Source organism: Ahaetulla prasina, chromosome 3, assembly GCF_028640845.1.
Source record: "Ahaetulla prasina isolate Xishuangbanna chromosome 3, ASM2864084v1, whole genome shotgun sequence".
In the NCBI taxonomy this organism is placed as follows: Eukaryota; Metazoa; Chordata; class Lepidosauria; order Squamata; family Colubridae; genus Ahaetulla; species Ahaetulla prasina.
Window position 1 is genome coordinate 49,786,514 of NC_080541.1, and position 16,236 is coordinate 49,802,749.

Genomic DNA, 16,236 nt, shown 5'->3' on the forward strand with positions numbered 1-16,236 from the left:
TTTTAATGCATTTTAAATGTCATGCTACTATTTGCACCATCTGTTTCTTTTTGGCTTTTGTCTGGCTCTCATTCAACATATTGGGAAAGGTGGAATTAGGGCCAAGAAAACATTTTTATATAATAGTCTTGTACAGCTTTTCAGCATCCCCTTGTTTGTAATTTTCTAAATTAGAAAATGAAATCCATGCTCCCACTGAAGTCAAACCCATCACTGATTCCACTAATATGAAGTGAGAGTAGTAAGGATAATATTTCACTAAATATTGGTGAGCCCTGATAGGAAGCTCTGAGCACACATTGGAATCTCTTCAAGTGAAAACTTTATTTTTCCCTTATGCTAGCATTACAGCAGGTCAGAGCACTGTTTAATAATTGCTGTTATCTGGATCTGGAATTCCAAGACCACAGAAAATGAACTCTCACAATTAGCAAATGCCTAGGCAATCTGCAAATGTGCCCAAAGATTGACATGCTTTGAGTCCAATCAGATAAAGAATGCCACCCGCTTTCTGGAACAGCATCTCCAGAGATCTCTATGGCTCCTACCATGGGCTCATTCAAAAGAGTCCTGAAAACCTGGCTTTTTCTCTAGTTCGTGAAGTACCGTATATACTCGAGTATAAGCCGAGTTTTTCAGCACGTTTTTTGTGCTGAAAAACGTCCCCTTGGCTTATACTCGGGTCTATACGGCTTATACTCGAGTTTTTTTTTTTTTTTAAGCCCCTCGGCTTATACTCGAGTATATACGGCTTATACTCGAGTTTTTTTTTTTTCTTTTTTTCACATTTTACCGGACGGCGCGGGGAAGCCCTGCCGGTGCAGTGAGAGGGCGGGGCGGGGGAGCCGCCAGCCTTCTCAGCTGAGGGAGGGAGGGTTTCCCCAACCGGTAGGTGCCTCATTTCCCACCCTCGGCTTATACTCGAGTCCCCAGTTTACCCCAGTTTTTGGGGTAAAATTGGGGACCTCGGCTTATACTCGGATCGGCTTATATTCGAGTATATACGGTACATTTGGCCAGTGCTTTTCATCCTTAGCAGCTTTAAGATGTGTGGACTGCAACTACAGGCATGTTCTCTGTTAAGAAAGATTGGGTCTTTTAAACTCCTTCTGGATGTCTTACTATTTTATGCTTATTGTTACTAATTTACTACCATATACTACCCAGTGACACTATGGATAAATGTGATAAATAAATAAGGTACTGGGAACAAAGTGACTGAATCATCCAGAAAAAAATGCCTTTGAAAAATTGGGACCTGGGTATTCCAGCAACTGAACCATGTCCTTCACTATTTTCTGTTCTGTTCATTACTAGTATTTATTAAAACTCTATTTACTGTGTCAGCATTAGTGTTAGTTTAAGCAGGAGCATTAACTGGAGGATCAACATTGGAGTGTCTCTCCCTAAGAATATCTGCCTGTCCCACCAAATCAGATAGGGTAGGCACACTCCACGTTTCTTCCCTGAAGCTCTGCCATGCAGTGGCACCTCGGAATGGTACCTATCCTATGGAACACCTTCCACCAAGCAATTTGGCAGCCACCCCAATTTTACCCTTTTAGAAGGCCAAAAAGAACTGGTGTGTTGTTGTTTTTTTAACTGAGGCTCAGGAATAACAAGAACATAAAAAAAAAAGAATGGAATGAAACTGAAGCTTGCTGCATCCCACAGGGATGATGGTAAGACACAGAGATTTTGGTTTTTTTTTTTAATTTCTTTTTGTCACAACAGTATACACAAGCAATTGTCATAGATAAAACAACATATTTTGAAGAAAATATACATATATGTAAAAAAAAAAATATGCATCAACTATATCAATTTGATATGATGAAGGGAACAATAGGACAGGAACGGTAGGCACTTTTGTGCTCTTATGCATGCCCCTTATAGCCCTCTTAGGAATGGGGTGAGGTCACTTTAAGGTTTTGGTCACTACCTTAAAGTGCTCCATGGCTTGGGGCCTGGGTACTTACGGGACCGCCTACTGTTACCCCATGCCTCCCACCGACCCGTACGCTCACACAGAGAGGGACTTCTCAGGGTGCCGTCCGCCAAGCAATGCTGGCTGGCGGCCCCTAGGGGAAGATCCTTCTCTGTGGGGGCTCCTACCCTCTGGAACGAACTTCTCCCTGGCTTGCGCCAAGTACCTGATCTTCGGACCTTTCACCGCGAGTTTAAAACGTATTTATTTACTCGTGCGGGACTGGCTTAAATTTCAAATTTTTAATTTTTAAATTTTAAATTTCTAGATGAATGTTAATGGGTTTTTTAGATTTTAAATGTTTTTAAATTTTCGGCCAATTATATAATAAGTTTTTTAATTTTGTTTTAATTGTATATTGCTTGTGTTCTTATTCTGGCTGTAAACCGCCCTTAGTCGTTTGGGAGAAGGGCGGTATAAAAATCTAATAAATAATAATAATAATAATAATAGTAGACAGTTTTTGGTTGAAGATTTTGGGATTTTGAGTAGAGACTATGGAGTCAGGTAATGAGTTCCAAGCATTAACAACTCTGTTACAGAAGTCATATTTTCTGCAATCAAGTTTGAAGCGGTTGACATTAAGCTTGAATCTATTTTTTGCTCTTGTAATATTGCGATTGAAGCTGAAGTAGTCTTTTATAGGAAGGATATTGCAATAGATGATTTTGTGTGTTAAACACAGGTCATGTCAAAGTCGACAGAGTTGTAAGTTTTCTAATGCCAGGATTTCAAGTCTGTTGGTATAAGGTATTTTGTTGTTTTCGGAGGAGTGAAGAACTCTTCTAGTAAAATATTTCTGGACTCTTTCTATTGTATTTATGTCAGAGATATGGTATGGGTTCCAGACGGATGAGCTGTATTCAGGAATAGGTCTGGCAAATGTTTTGTATGCTCTAGTTAGTAGTGTAGAGTTTTTGGAAAAGAAGCTGCGTAAAATTAGGTTTACAACTCTTAGGGCTTTTTTCGCTATGTAGTTGCAGTGAGCTTTGGCATTAAGGTCATTTGAAATGAGAACTCCAAGATCTTTGACAGGGTGGGGGTCATCAGTTAGGTAATGTCCATCAAGTTTGTACTTGATGTTAGGGTTCTTTTTTCCAATATGTAAGACTGAGCATTTGCTGGTTGAGATTTGGAGTTGCCAAGTTTTAGACCAATCGGAAATTAAGCCGAGGTCTTCTTGAAGGGTATAAGTGTTATTAGTGGTATTAAATAGTTTGACATCGTCAGCAAAGAGAACACAATAACTTGAAATGAGGTCGCAGAGATCGTTTATGTATAGTATGAAGAGTGTTGATCCAAGAACACTACCTTGGGGAACGCCACTTTTGACAGGAACACGATTAGATATAGCGTTGCCAATTTTGACCACATGTTGTCTGTTTGACAGGAAGGCATTTATCCAATTGTGAAGAGGTCCTGAAATGCCGTAGGATTTTAGTTTGAGGAGTAATTTATCATGTACTACTGAATCAAAAGCTTTGCAGAAGTCTATGTAGATTGCATCTATTGCTTTTCCTTGATCAAGGTTTGTAGTCCATATGTTTTTGCAGTGGAGAAGTTGTAGATTAAAAGACATTTTTTTTTCTGAAACCAAATTGTTTATTAGAGAGAAGGTTGTTTGTTTCGAGATGGAGTGTAATGGATTGGTTTATGATAGATTCCATTACTTTGCATGAGACACAACATAGAGAGATAGGTCTGTAATTTTCAACAAGGCATGGATCTCCTTTTTTGAAGATAGGGATGACTGTGGCTAGAGACCAGAGTTTTGGAAGAGAACTAGTTTTGAAGGCTTTATTAAAGATAATGCTTAGGGGTTCAGCTATATTAATTGAAAGTTTTTTTAAAAAGTATGCACATAGTCCATCTGGTCCAATAGATAATGATGGTTTCAGGTTGCAAAGGGCTTTTTCAACATTATCTTCTGTAAAGTCCACGTGTGTTAGGTCGTTGTTTTCTTCTGTGGAGTCTATATGTGTTGAGTCGTTGTTAACATTTTTGATACGATTGAGGAATGTTGGATATGAGCCATCACTGTTTACAAAGACTGAGCCGAAGAATGTGTTAAAGAGGTTTATTTATTTATTTATTTATTTATTTTTCATATTTGTATACCGCCCTATCTCCCTAGGGACTCAGGGCGGTTCACAGGCAATTAAAAAATACATATAAATACAAGTTAAAATAACAGTTAAAAAACTTATTCTATAGCCCATTATTAAAAATAATATAAAAAATAAAAACCCGTTTAAAACCAATAAATTTAAAATCTAATCCAGTCCCGCGCAGATGAATAAATATGTTTTGAGCTCGCGACGAAATTAAAGGTTTGCTTTAATTGTTTCGTCAATACATTCTTTACCGTTAGATTCTTTTAGTGGTGGAATGGTTCTTGTTTCTTTTAGTTTATTGTTTACAAAATTATAAAAAGCACGACTGGAATTGGTGCGTAGAAGGTTTTCTTCTTGTTTAGTGTGGTAAGTGTTACATTCTGTTTTTATTTGGTTGCAAATATTTTTGTAGCGGTTTTTAAAGTTTGTTACATAACCTTTTTTTTTTCCAGAGGGATTTTTTTTATTGCTATGGGAAATTTGCTTTTCCTATTGATTTTGGTGATGATTTGTGGTACATATAGTTTGATGATTTTATTAATTTCAAGTAGGAATACTTTATAGTGGTCTTCTGTAGTGATACAGTTTTCTTTGATTGTTTTACTATTTTTATTGTTTAATACCGTAGTCAATATTTTACTGTCATTTTGAGCCATGCACAGCTGGTTTAAGAATATCAATCTTAAATCTTTTAAATAAAAGATATAAATAAACAAATTTGCAAATTGCCTGGTGCAGGGTTGTGATTGAAGCCCATATGTACAAATGGGATAAGACAAGCCATGCCTAACATCTGGATGATATTATGTGCCCACCTGATACTTCCTGCAAACACCCTTCGCTTGAAGTTTCTCTCTCTATGGAAAGACCATGAGGCCTTATCGTACATGTTCAACATGTATTATACTAAAAAAGATATGCAGTTTTCTTTCTACTCAGTAGGAAACCTCACTGAATCCAGATTTCTTGGGCTATTCTTTGAAATTTACTCCAGAAAGCGCATCTTAAAGGATAGAAGCTATTTGAAATATAATTTAAATCTTCTACCATAGTCAATATCTTTACTATCCTAGTGAACTCTCAAAGCCCACTGTTATTTATGCATAGAGCAGGTCTGCAACTAAAGAAGTATTTTTTTTTTTTACAAAGCAGCTCTGATATAGCGGTTCTGTCTTCCTTTATATATGTCTCTTCCCCCCCCCCCTTCCTTCATATTACTCTATCATTTTGGCTTAAAAATCCAATTTGCTTGGGGAAAATCAGAAGATCCAGAGGGTTAATGAATGTTTGGAATAAAAGTAGTAACTGAAGCACTTTGGGGAGATCAGATACTATTTATCAATGTAGCTCTTCTCTTGACTGGAATAATATGTATAAGACTGCAACCTTGACAACAGCATAACACTAACTGTACCAGTATTAACTCAAAAGTCCTACTGAATCCAAAAAGGCTTATTTCCAGAGAAGTGTATATTGAATTTCAGCCTAAAAAAATTGGTGGGATCAAGCAGTGTCTAAAATAATTTCCTCAATATTTCATTCATGCTTTGAGGGCAGCGTGTTCTTGGCAGCACGAATATTCCCAAATATTTAAAGTTTCTTATCACTTCAACTTTCTAAATTCCCTCTCATGTTAATTAGAGCAAAGATTGGTGTTATAGTATACAAGTACTTCCTTCAGCAGCATCAGCTATTTTCTATTTCCCTTGATATGGTTAATGCTACTGCCTCACCCCAACATCATTGTGCATTTGATTATATTAGGAAGTTCCCAGGGAAATATTTATCTACTGAAACATCCAGTTTTCTCAACAAAAGGGGAAATCATCTGAATCAGCAGAATGAGACATTTTCCAAACAGGGTTAGAACCGGTGCTATTGGTCATCTTTCTTATCCAGCTATTTTTTTTATATAAAAAAAACTCTTTTAAAACCAAACTTTCTTAACTTAGGAGATACCCCTTTTCTTTTACAGTTCTAATTACTTTAATTGCAAACTGAAATATTGTAGTAACTTTTAAAAAGTTGAATGAAGGGTATTTCCCAGGTGAGACAAAAGTTCCATTTGAACTCACCCATAGATGGGTTTCTTTTATTTAAGGCCTAGATTTCAAACAAGTAACTTGAGGACAAAATCTAATTCTAGCTCAATTGAGTTGACCAAGTTATGGCCTAGCAAGATTATCTGAGAAGAATTTTAAGGTTTCCTATCTTCTGTTTTGAGAGGAAAGTTATTGAGAAGGTGGTTAGCTTCCACCTTGATTGCTCTGAAGGAAGCAGATTATCTAGACTCTTTTCAGTCAGGTTTCAGGTCTGGAAATGGTGCTAATAGTAATTCATTCAGGTCTGAAATTGAACTATGGCAGGATCAGAATGCAGTGATACATGCATTCCTATCTCTTCTTGATCTTTTAAGTGATTTCTCCTGATAAGTTTCTTTCTGCTCCCACTAAACTTCCCTTCCTCAAGGCAGTTTGCCATTAATAACAACAATGCAACGCAATGATTACTTCTAGTTTCCATCAATGCTCATAGTTCCTTAGAGGTGCTGCTAAAGTAGATATTCCCCATGTGGAAAGAAGTGGTCAGGTCCCCTTTCTGACTTTCTTTCATTTGGCAAGCAGACTTTTCTTTTCCTGGATCTTGCTGCTAATAGACGGAGTCATTGATTCTGTACAATATTGTGTTCTTAGATACTTTTAATTCTATGCTGGGTTGTTGCTGCAAACTGCAAAAGTTGTTGCTAATTATAGAGGTCGTGGTTTATCTTTTCATATTCACAAATAATTTTTCCATATTTGGTCTTTTGCAGAAAAGTTATTTGTCGGATTACTCAGATATTTTCCAAAGTGATGTTTCCTCTGAAACAAGAGAATAATGTCTTAATCATAGATACGCTGTCAACTGCAGTCATGAGTTAAAATTAATATATTGTGGAATAAAAAATAATAATAATTTGCTATAAAACAATTTAATATGGCCAGAAAAAAAATTGGCTGGTTAACCTAGATGTTATTTTTATTCTGTTTAAAAAAAGTCCATAATTTATTTTATATATAAAAGATATATAAAATGAAAATTATATGTATTAGGCTTTTATCATTTATATTATTTTAGTGATTTTTTGTTTTGGTTATTTTATTGTATTGTTCTGTGTTTTTAATTATTTTGTGGTGTTACACACCACTCAAAAGCAAGTATGTGAAATGGGTGACTATATAAATTTACCAAATAAATAAGTAAACCTGTTTATGAATCTGTTCTCACTGAAGAATTGATTATTTCATATATTGATTCTAAGCTAAAAGCCCTTGGGAAAGAAATGATTATAATGAAATACTATTAAAATAGATTGGACTGACACTTGAGAATCCCATATTTTAATCCATTTTCGGCTATGGAGGGCTATAGAATGATTTTGGGCCATTCACACTCTCTTATCCCAGCCTACATCACAGTTTTGTTCTTGCTGCCTGGAAAAATTAGCTGAGGGAGTGTTGGAATCCTGAATGACAGGTAGGTTACATACTTAACTATCAGACTAACAATCAAATAATAAAATGACAGACATAAATCATTTAGAATTTTTTTTTTATTGGCCAAGTGTGATTGGACACACAAGGAATTTGTCTTGGTGCATATGCTCTCAGTGTACATAAAAGAATTTATGACCTATCATGGCAATAGGTGTCCTGAGAGTTATATGTAATCTGTTTTGTCACTCTTTCAGCTATTCCTCCAGTTTACGAATTTTAAGGATATATCTGATAGGACCTACTATTCTTTAAATTTGACCCTTTTGATCCCAAATCTAAAAATACATGCATGTTCTCTCAAGATTGTCACAAAGGCCTAAAAGAATGCATGTTGCAATTTCTCAGTCTTTGAGACTTACAGGTCCTCCAAGAACAGCAGATGGAAGTCACAGCTGGGAAAGCTTTCGCCCAGCTTAGTTGTAGCCAAGCCTGAATCAACAGGACCCAGCAACAGGGGCCTTCTGTTTTCATTCCATAGCTTAATATGGGACTCCCTTTGAAAACGACCTTAGAAGCAGCAATTGGTACAAATGGAGCAGCCAGGGATTAAGTTTGCTATTGCAACATAATGCTTCCTTTTCTGTAACTAGCTTCTAGAGGTGTAGTCTCAATAATCAACCATCAAAAAGCCTCAGCTGAGAAATTAGAGTGCTAAAGAAAGCAAGCAGGTGAAAGAAACATAACATGCTGTATCTCACTTCCTACATATCTCCATTGATGTAATTAAAATTTTCATTGAATTCACATTTGTATTTCTTGTTTTGAGATCTAATGCAGAACTTTATACTTACAACTTTATATAGACATTTACCCAGTGGTGGGATTCAGCCAGTTCTGTCGGTTCAGGCGAACCGGTAGTGGTGAATGCGCTAGGCTCTGCCCACCTGCCTGGACCTAATGCGCAAGCACTGCACTCACATTTGTGAACTGGTAGGGAAGGCAAGTGAATCCCACCTCTGCCTTCATCTGCACAAAAGTCAAGATAGGGCATTTGTTTCCCTCTTCACCTATAAATTTAGTTGGACATCTGAACAGGTTGATTTTCCTGAAACTGCCTGTTTCAAGCAATGAAAAAAAAATGCAGATATCTGATTTACATGTCAGCATTCTTGAGGGGAGGATTGAGAGTATAAAATGCTCTAACACAGGGGTGTCAAACTCAAAGCTGCGAGCCAGATGCATCATGAGCTGGCCCTGCTCCCGCCTGGTTTAGCGAAGGGGAAAAAAGCCCTGATACGTCACGTGACGCTGCTGTGACGATGCGAGTTTGACACCCCTGCTCTAACATATTATCCCTGGTGTTAAGTAAAATATTTCAGCAAGTATTAAAATACATTCCATTTTTCTCTGTGAATTACATCCTGTATGAAGAACTAGATGCAAAGTAACCTGCAAATAAATCTGTGTGCTGTGGAATCGAAGGTTTTGAATATGAACAAAGGAAAAAAAAAAGAAGAAACTGCTGCTTGCAGTTTATCATGTGGTTCCAAAGTTTGTGGAAACTTTTTTAAATCCCTTGGTCTAGCTCCTTTGGTCTCCAGTGGTTCAGAAGTTTGTCAATGTACTTCCCTTCCTCAATATGTCATATGGAGCTGCTTTTGAAACATCTAACAAGTAAGTCACTCACTTCCTTTTTCTGCTTAGCAAAAGTTGTCCTTTTTGGTCAAAATATTTCAAAATAACAAGTTGGTTTTTACCCTAGCCTCAAAACACAGAACCGTTAGGAACATGACCATGTGCTACAAAATATATAATTGTCATACCATTTGTGTGTGTGTGTGTGTGTGTGTGTGGGTATAATTCAGCTTCATGTTTTAATTATACATCTTTTAAAATGTATAATCATCTATCTTATCAAAGAGACCTGCCATTTACATGCTATAGAAAATGCTTTCTTTTATGAATAGAACATGAAAAAGTTTTCTGTTTCAGAGATATTAGATATTCCAGACTCTCATGTGTTGGGGAATTGTTCTCTCTGCAGAAGAGAGTGCACTGTGGAAACCTAAGAGAGGATCATTTAAATTCTTTCATTTTAGCATGGTTAGTTGCCTGGCTGGACAATATTTTATTTATTCTACCTGCTTCAGCAGTCTGGCAGTGAGGATTGGCCTGGGTGTACTGGTGTACCATATGTCCTAAAAACAATAAAATTAGGATAATTCGCATCATTTGAGGCCTATTCAGCCCTTTTGTGGTACATCGCTTATTTAGTGCTATGATTGCTACAGTTGCAGAATTGGTTAATTGGGATTAATTGGGCAAGAATTTTGTATCATAATTAGCAATAGTGACTTGGGCCATTTTCCTTGCAGGGAACAATCTTCAGGTGAGAGACACAATTTACTTTACTTTGCTTTTGCTTTACTTTGTGGAGTTAGTATCTTTTTGTCACAATCTAATTGGTAAAGGAGGCTAATGCCAGAGTATTTGAGAGACCACATCTTTCTGATGCTATTTTAAGCTATAGGTACAAGACAATGCACCAAAATAATAGCTGAAAGGCTACAGCTTGATATTACTATCACACAAGTCACAGAGTAATAAGAAGGGGCAGATAAGGATTCAGACTGGGTGAGAGTTGATAGCATTCCCTTGAGAAATTAAGGAAATAGCACCCATCTCTAGTATACAATTTTGCTCTTCTAAACTCTGCCAGAGACAATTGCTGTAGTAAGTTTTAAAAATATTTGGACACCATCCAGCAAAAGGAAATTTTATCATTTCCTCTTAAGATGTCCCCTATAAGTATGACAATAAAAATAAATGTCTGGTTAAATAGCACAAAATAATCTCAGTTTTGTCTTATTGCAAGTTTTGGATTATTCTAGTTATTTCTTTGCTCTCCAAAGTAAAGAAATTAATTCATCCAACAGACATCTAGAAAGTCTTCAATGCTTATGTTTCAAATTGGGAATTAAATAATATGCAAGTTAATGAGAAATTTCAAAGAAAGTTATGGCTCCTTAAAATAGAAATAAGTGAAAACTCTCTGCATTTTAATTTGATTATACAAATATATAATTGTCATACCATTTGTGTGTGTGTGTGTGTGTGTGTGTGGGTATAATTCAGCTTCATGTTTTAATTATACATCTTTTAAAATGTATAATCATCTATCTTATCAAAGAGACCTGCCATTTACATGCTATAGAAAATGCTTTCTTTTATGAATAGAACATGAAAAAGTTTTCTGTTTCAGAGATATTAGATATTCCAGACTCTCATGTGTTGGGGAATTGTTCTCTCTGCAGAAGAGAGTGCACTGTGGAAACCTAAGAGAGGATCATTTAAATTCTTTCATTTTAGCATGGTTAGTTGCCTGGCTGGACAATATTTTATTTATTCTACCTGCTTCAGCAGTCTGGCAGTGATGATTGGCCTGGGTGTACTGGTGTACCATATGTCCTAAAAACAATAAAATTAGGATAATTCGCATCATTTGAGGCCTATTCAGCCCTTTTGTGGTACATCGCTTATTTAGTGCTATGATTGCTACAGTTGCAGAATTGGTTAATTGGGATTAATTGGGCAAGAATTTTGTATCATAATTAGCAATAGTGACTTGGGCCATTTTCCTTGCAGGGAACAATCTTCAGGTGAGAGACACAATTTACTTTACTTTGCTTTTGCTTTACTTTGTGGAGTTAGTATCTTTTTGTCACAATCTAATTGGTAAAGGAGGCTAATGCCAGAGTATTTGAGAGACCACATCTTTCTGATGCTATTTTAAGCTATAGGTACAAGACAATGCACCAAAATAATAGCTGAAAGGCTACAGCTTGATATTACTATCACACAAGTCACAGAGTAATAAGAAGGGGCAGATAAGGATTCAGACTGGGTGAGAGTTGATAGCATTCCCTTGAGAAATTAAGGAAATAGCACCCATCTCTAGTATACAATTTTGCTCTTCTAAACTCTGCCAGAGACAATTGCTGTAGTAAGTTTTAAAAATATTTGGACACCATCCAGCAAAAGGAAATTTTATCATTTCCTCTTAAGATGTCCCCTATAAGTATGACAATAAAAATAAATGTCTGGTTAAATAGCACAAAATAATCTCAGTTTTGTCTTATTGCAAGTTTTGGATTATTCTAGTTATTTCTTTGCTCTCCAAAGTAAAGAAATTAATTCATCCAACAGACATCTAGAAAGTCTTCAATGCTTATGTTTCAAATTGGGAATTAAATAATATGCAAGTTAATGAGAAATTTCAAAGAAAGTTATGGCTCCTTAAAATAGAAATAAGTGAAAACTCTCTGCATTTTAATTTGATTATACAAATATATCTCAGCTTTTGTAACTTTTTCACTTAGTCCAATCTTGCTTTCCAAAAATTTCTACCAATCCAATAAGCTCATGAAGAGGAATTCCTGAAGTAAGCCAAATATTTCATTGGAAGTTTGTAAGTCTTCAGCTTCTTCATAGTAAGATATTTTCATTCTACCTCAATGGCAGAAATTCTTGTAAAGCAAATTTTGAGGTGCAGTTCTTGAAAATAGCAAGAATCTAACATTTCCAATTCTATGAAATTATGTATTTTAGAAAATGTATATTAAGTGCTTACAGACGTACATAAAGAAGGAAACTTTGTCAGAATAGATGATTTGTTTCAGCATTAAGATTTGCTTAGCAAATTACATACAAAATATCTAGTTCCACATCATCTCCTATAATTCAAATGTGATGACTCATCTTGTTTTAAAAAGCTTTTTCAGGCAACATGGACAAGTAAATGAGATATATGTCTTTAGTCAAACTAAACATCAGGGGATAGTTTGTACATACAAGCAACTATATTTTCCATGCCATCACAGGGAAATAATACAGATACATGAGAAACAATATAAACTGGGCGAGGCTTGCTGTTAATACACAAATATAGCTATGGTCACGTTCTTACTTATGTAGCTAAATTTTCTGAATTATAGAAGTGCAAAAACCTTACCCAGTTCCCAGAATTTTGTCTATGCTGTTCCTTAAGTGACTATGTTGCCAGAACACATTAAAGCAGATCCATATAGGTAATCTTTCATTGTGTCAACAGGTTAACATTTGTTTGGTAAAATGAACTATTTTATCGCTGACATTTTGCACATTTTTGATAGCTCTAGAGTTTATTGCTTTCTCTCATGTAAGAATGTAACTTTCTTACCAAATCATTCAGAACTGAGGGCTACACTATCCAAAATGACTATGTTCTGATCAAAATTCTAGTAATCTAGTATTTTATATATAAAGAACTTTTGTGTTTTAAGTAACATATTATAACTTCTAGGAAAGAATACCAAGGATCAAAGACTATTATTTTCTGAACGTCAAGCTCTGCATTTTAATATTATTTTGCATTATATATTCCCTTCCCTTCCCTCCCCTCCCCTCCCCTCATATTTCTGGCTTTTTATAATGCAAAGCATCTGGAATTATTGGGGGTCAAATGTTCTTTGAATCTATAAAAACCAATAAATTATTGGTTTAATAAAAAATAAATTTATATCATTGTTTCATTATCTGTTTTAATGCTGCTTTTATTGCACAATACCTTCAGATATTTTCAAATTTGAAGTGGTGTAATAATTTAGAACAATAGCAATATGCTCTTAACTTTTGGAGGTAAATTTAAACCAGCTGTTTGGCTAATGTAGATAAATGCATACACACTCCTTTCACATCAGATAATTTGGGTTTGGTGAACACACTTTGCTGATTTCATACTGTCAAATAAAATCATGCTTTTTAATGTGCATTGTATGATCATTTTGCAAAGCAAAATGGACTTTTTACAGAAAGTAAAAAAATTACTGTTACAAATCCTTCAGACAACATAAATTTGATGTAATTTTGTACAGATGAGCCAGCATTAACTTAGTGTGCTCAAGATCTGTTACGTTCTAATGCCAGTAGAGCATCGAGACAAAGCAATTCCAAAGAATTCTACTGGTAGCTGGCAATACCAGTAGCTGAAATCCAACAAAAATTGGACATAACTATATCTTTATTTTCAGTATAGATATGAGAATTTCTACAGAAACTTTACATGCTATTTAAATCCACACATCCTTCAATATTAAATCAGAATTCATTCATGTTTTGAACAGCGTATCCACCTAGTAAAATAAATAAATAATAACAAAAGAATCAGCTTAGTCCTGTTTGGCATTAAAGATGAGTATTTTGTACTTCTTAAAAAAGTCAGATGGCTAGTAAAGTAGCTGTGGGTTTCTTGCACAGTGACAGTATAATTTGCCTTTTAAAAATCAGATGAATGAAATGCTATAATTATAGATATATAATTTAATGTATCTCTTGCATTAAAACAAGAATATACATTTTCAATATACAATACATATACAATACTAAACAGGAAATGCCACACATAATTCTTAACTCATTGCTCATTAGTTAAATTATTTTTTAAAATAGAGAATTCATATTTTCAAACATGATTATGTCATATCGTACTATTTTAGCTCCCAGACTTTTTGCTCAACATAATACTTGTTAAGTGAGAGCATTCTTTCAAATACGAGTTTAAATGGGATCTTCTCATTGGCAAGATCAGTAAATGTTTCTTCTGAGGGGACTGAAAGAAATAAGAAAGGCTTAAATTAAGCATTTTAGGATTAGAGAAACTGCTGCATATGCACATTTCTTATTATATGTTTCTTTGTATGATAAGGGGCAAAAAGTGGAGCTGCAGCCAAGGCATATAAAAACACTGTCCACTCACTAGCCTGAGAAGCTTCAGATTAAACATGCTGCTGGGGAATTCTGGGAGTTGATGTCCACACATCTTAAAGTTGGATAGGTTTAAGTAATACCATAATCAGGGCTGCCTAGAGCAGCTTTGCTGGCTGAGGAAGTCTGGGAGTTGAAGTCTACAAGTCTTAAAGTTGCCAAGGTTGGAAACCCCTGGCCTAGAGGATTATTAAGTGCTGGAACAAGACTAATATAGGCCTCCTTTCCCCCTGTGCATGCGCGCATGCCCCATGCATACCCCAGTGCATGTGTTTGCGGTCTTCCCCCCCACATGTACCCCGCGCATGTGCAGCAGAGAGCCGGAGACCATTTCCACACAAATTAAGTGTTTGACATTCACATGGTGAAATAAAGGTTATTTCAAACAAGGCTGCAAGACGGTTTTGCTATATAAACAAAGTATAGAGTATGAAGTGTATATCCAATATTGTTTTTCTTTTAAAATCAGATGAATGAAATGCTATAATTATAGATATATAATTTAATGTATCTCTTGCATTAAAACAAGAATATACATTTTCAATATACAATACATATACAATACTAAACAGGAAATGCCACACATAATTCTTAACTCATTGCTCATTAGTTAAATTATTTTTTAAAATAGAGAATTCATATTTTCAAACATGATTATGTCATATCGTACTATTTTAGCTCCCAGACTTTTTGCTCAACATAATACTTGTTAAGTGAGAGCATTCTTTCAAATACGAGTTTAAATGGGATCTTCTCATTGGCAAGATCAGTAAATGTTTCTTCTGAGGGGACTGAAAGAAATAAGAAAGGCTTAAATTAAGCATTTTAGGATTAGAGAAACTGCTGCATATGCACATTTCTTATTATATGTTTCTTTGTATGATAAGGGGCAAAAAGTGGAGCTGCAGCCAAGGCATATAAAAACACTGTCCACTCACTAGCCTGAGAAGCTTCAGATTAAACATGCTGCTGGGGAATTCTGGGAGTTGATGTCCACACATCTTAAAGTTGGATAGGTTTAAGTAATACCATAATCAGGGCTGCCTAGAGCAGCTTTGCTGGCTGAGGAAGTCTGGGAGTTGAAGTCTACAAGTCTTAAAGTTGCCAAGGTTGGAAACCCCTGGCCTAGAGGATTATTAAGTGCTGGAACAAGACTAATATAGGCCTCCTTTCCCCCTGTGCATGCGCGCATGCCCCATGCATACCCCAGTGCATGTGTTTGCGGTCTTCCCCCCCACATGTACCCCGCGCATGTGCAGCAGAGAGCCGGAGACCATTTCCACACAAATTAAGTGTTTGACATTCACATGGTGAAATAAAGGTTATTTCAAACAAGGCTGCAAGACGGTTTTGCTATATAAACAAAGTATAGAGTATGAAGTGTATATCCAATATTGTTTTTCTTTTTAAAAATTTGGTTTTATAAATTTTTTTTTAAAAATTCCTCTTCATGGGCCCCTTTGAGTTCCGTGGGCTTCTGAACAATATACCAGCTGAACCTCTCTCTCCTCATTCCTGATCGTAATACTCTTCTTTTTGGGGCATTTAATGTAGAAGATAGCAGGAGAGGCACCAACTCTAATAGTTACATAAGAGAGAGAAATTTATGATGAATGGACATCAAGGCCTTAACTAGCATTCCTTCATTATCTCTTTCAAGATCATGGAAGCAAATGAACTCTCAAACTACATAACGTTAACGATCCTCTGGGAAGAATTGTCTAGAAGACATAAAAAAATTAAAGATGTTCTCCATAACCACTGAAAGTGCTAAAAGTACCAAATATATTTGTAAATAGAATGATGCAGGTTTTCACCTATGAAAAATAATTCAAATGCATGGGTAGTGAAGGATACC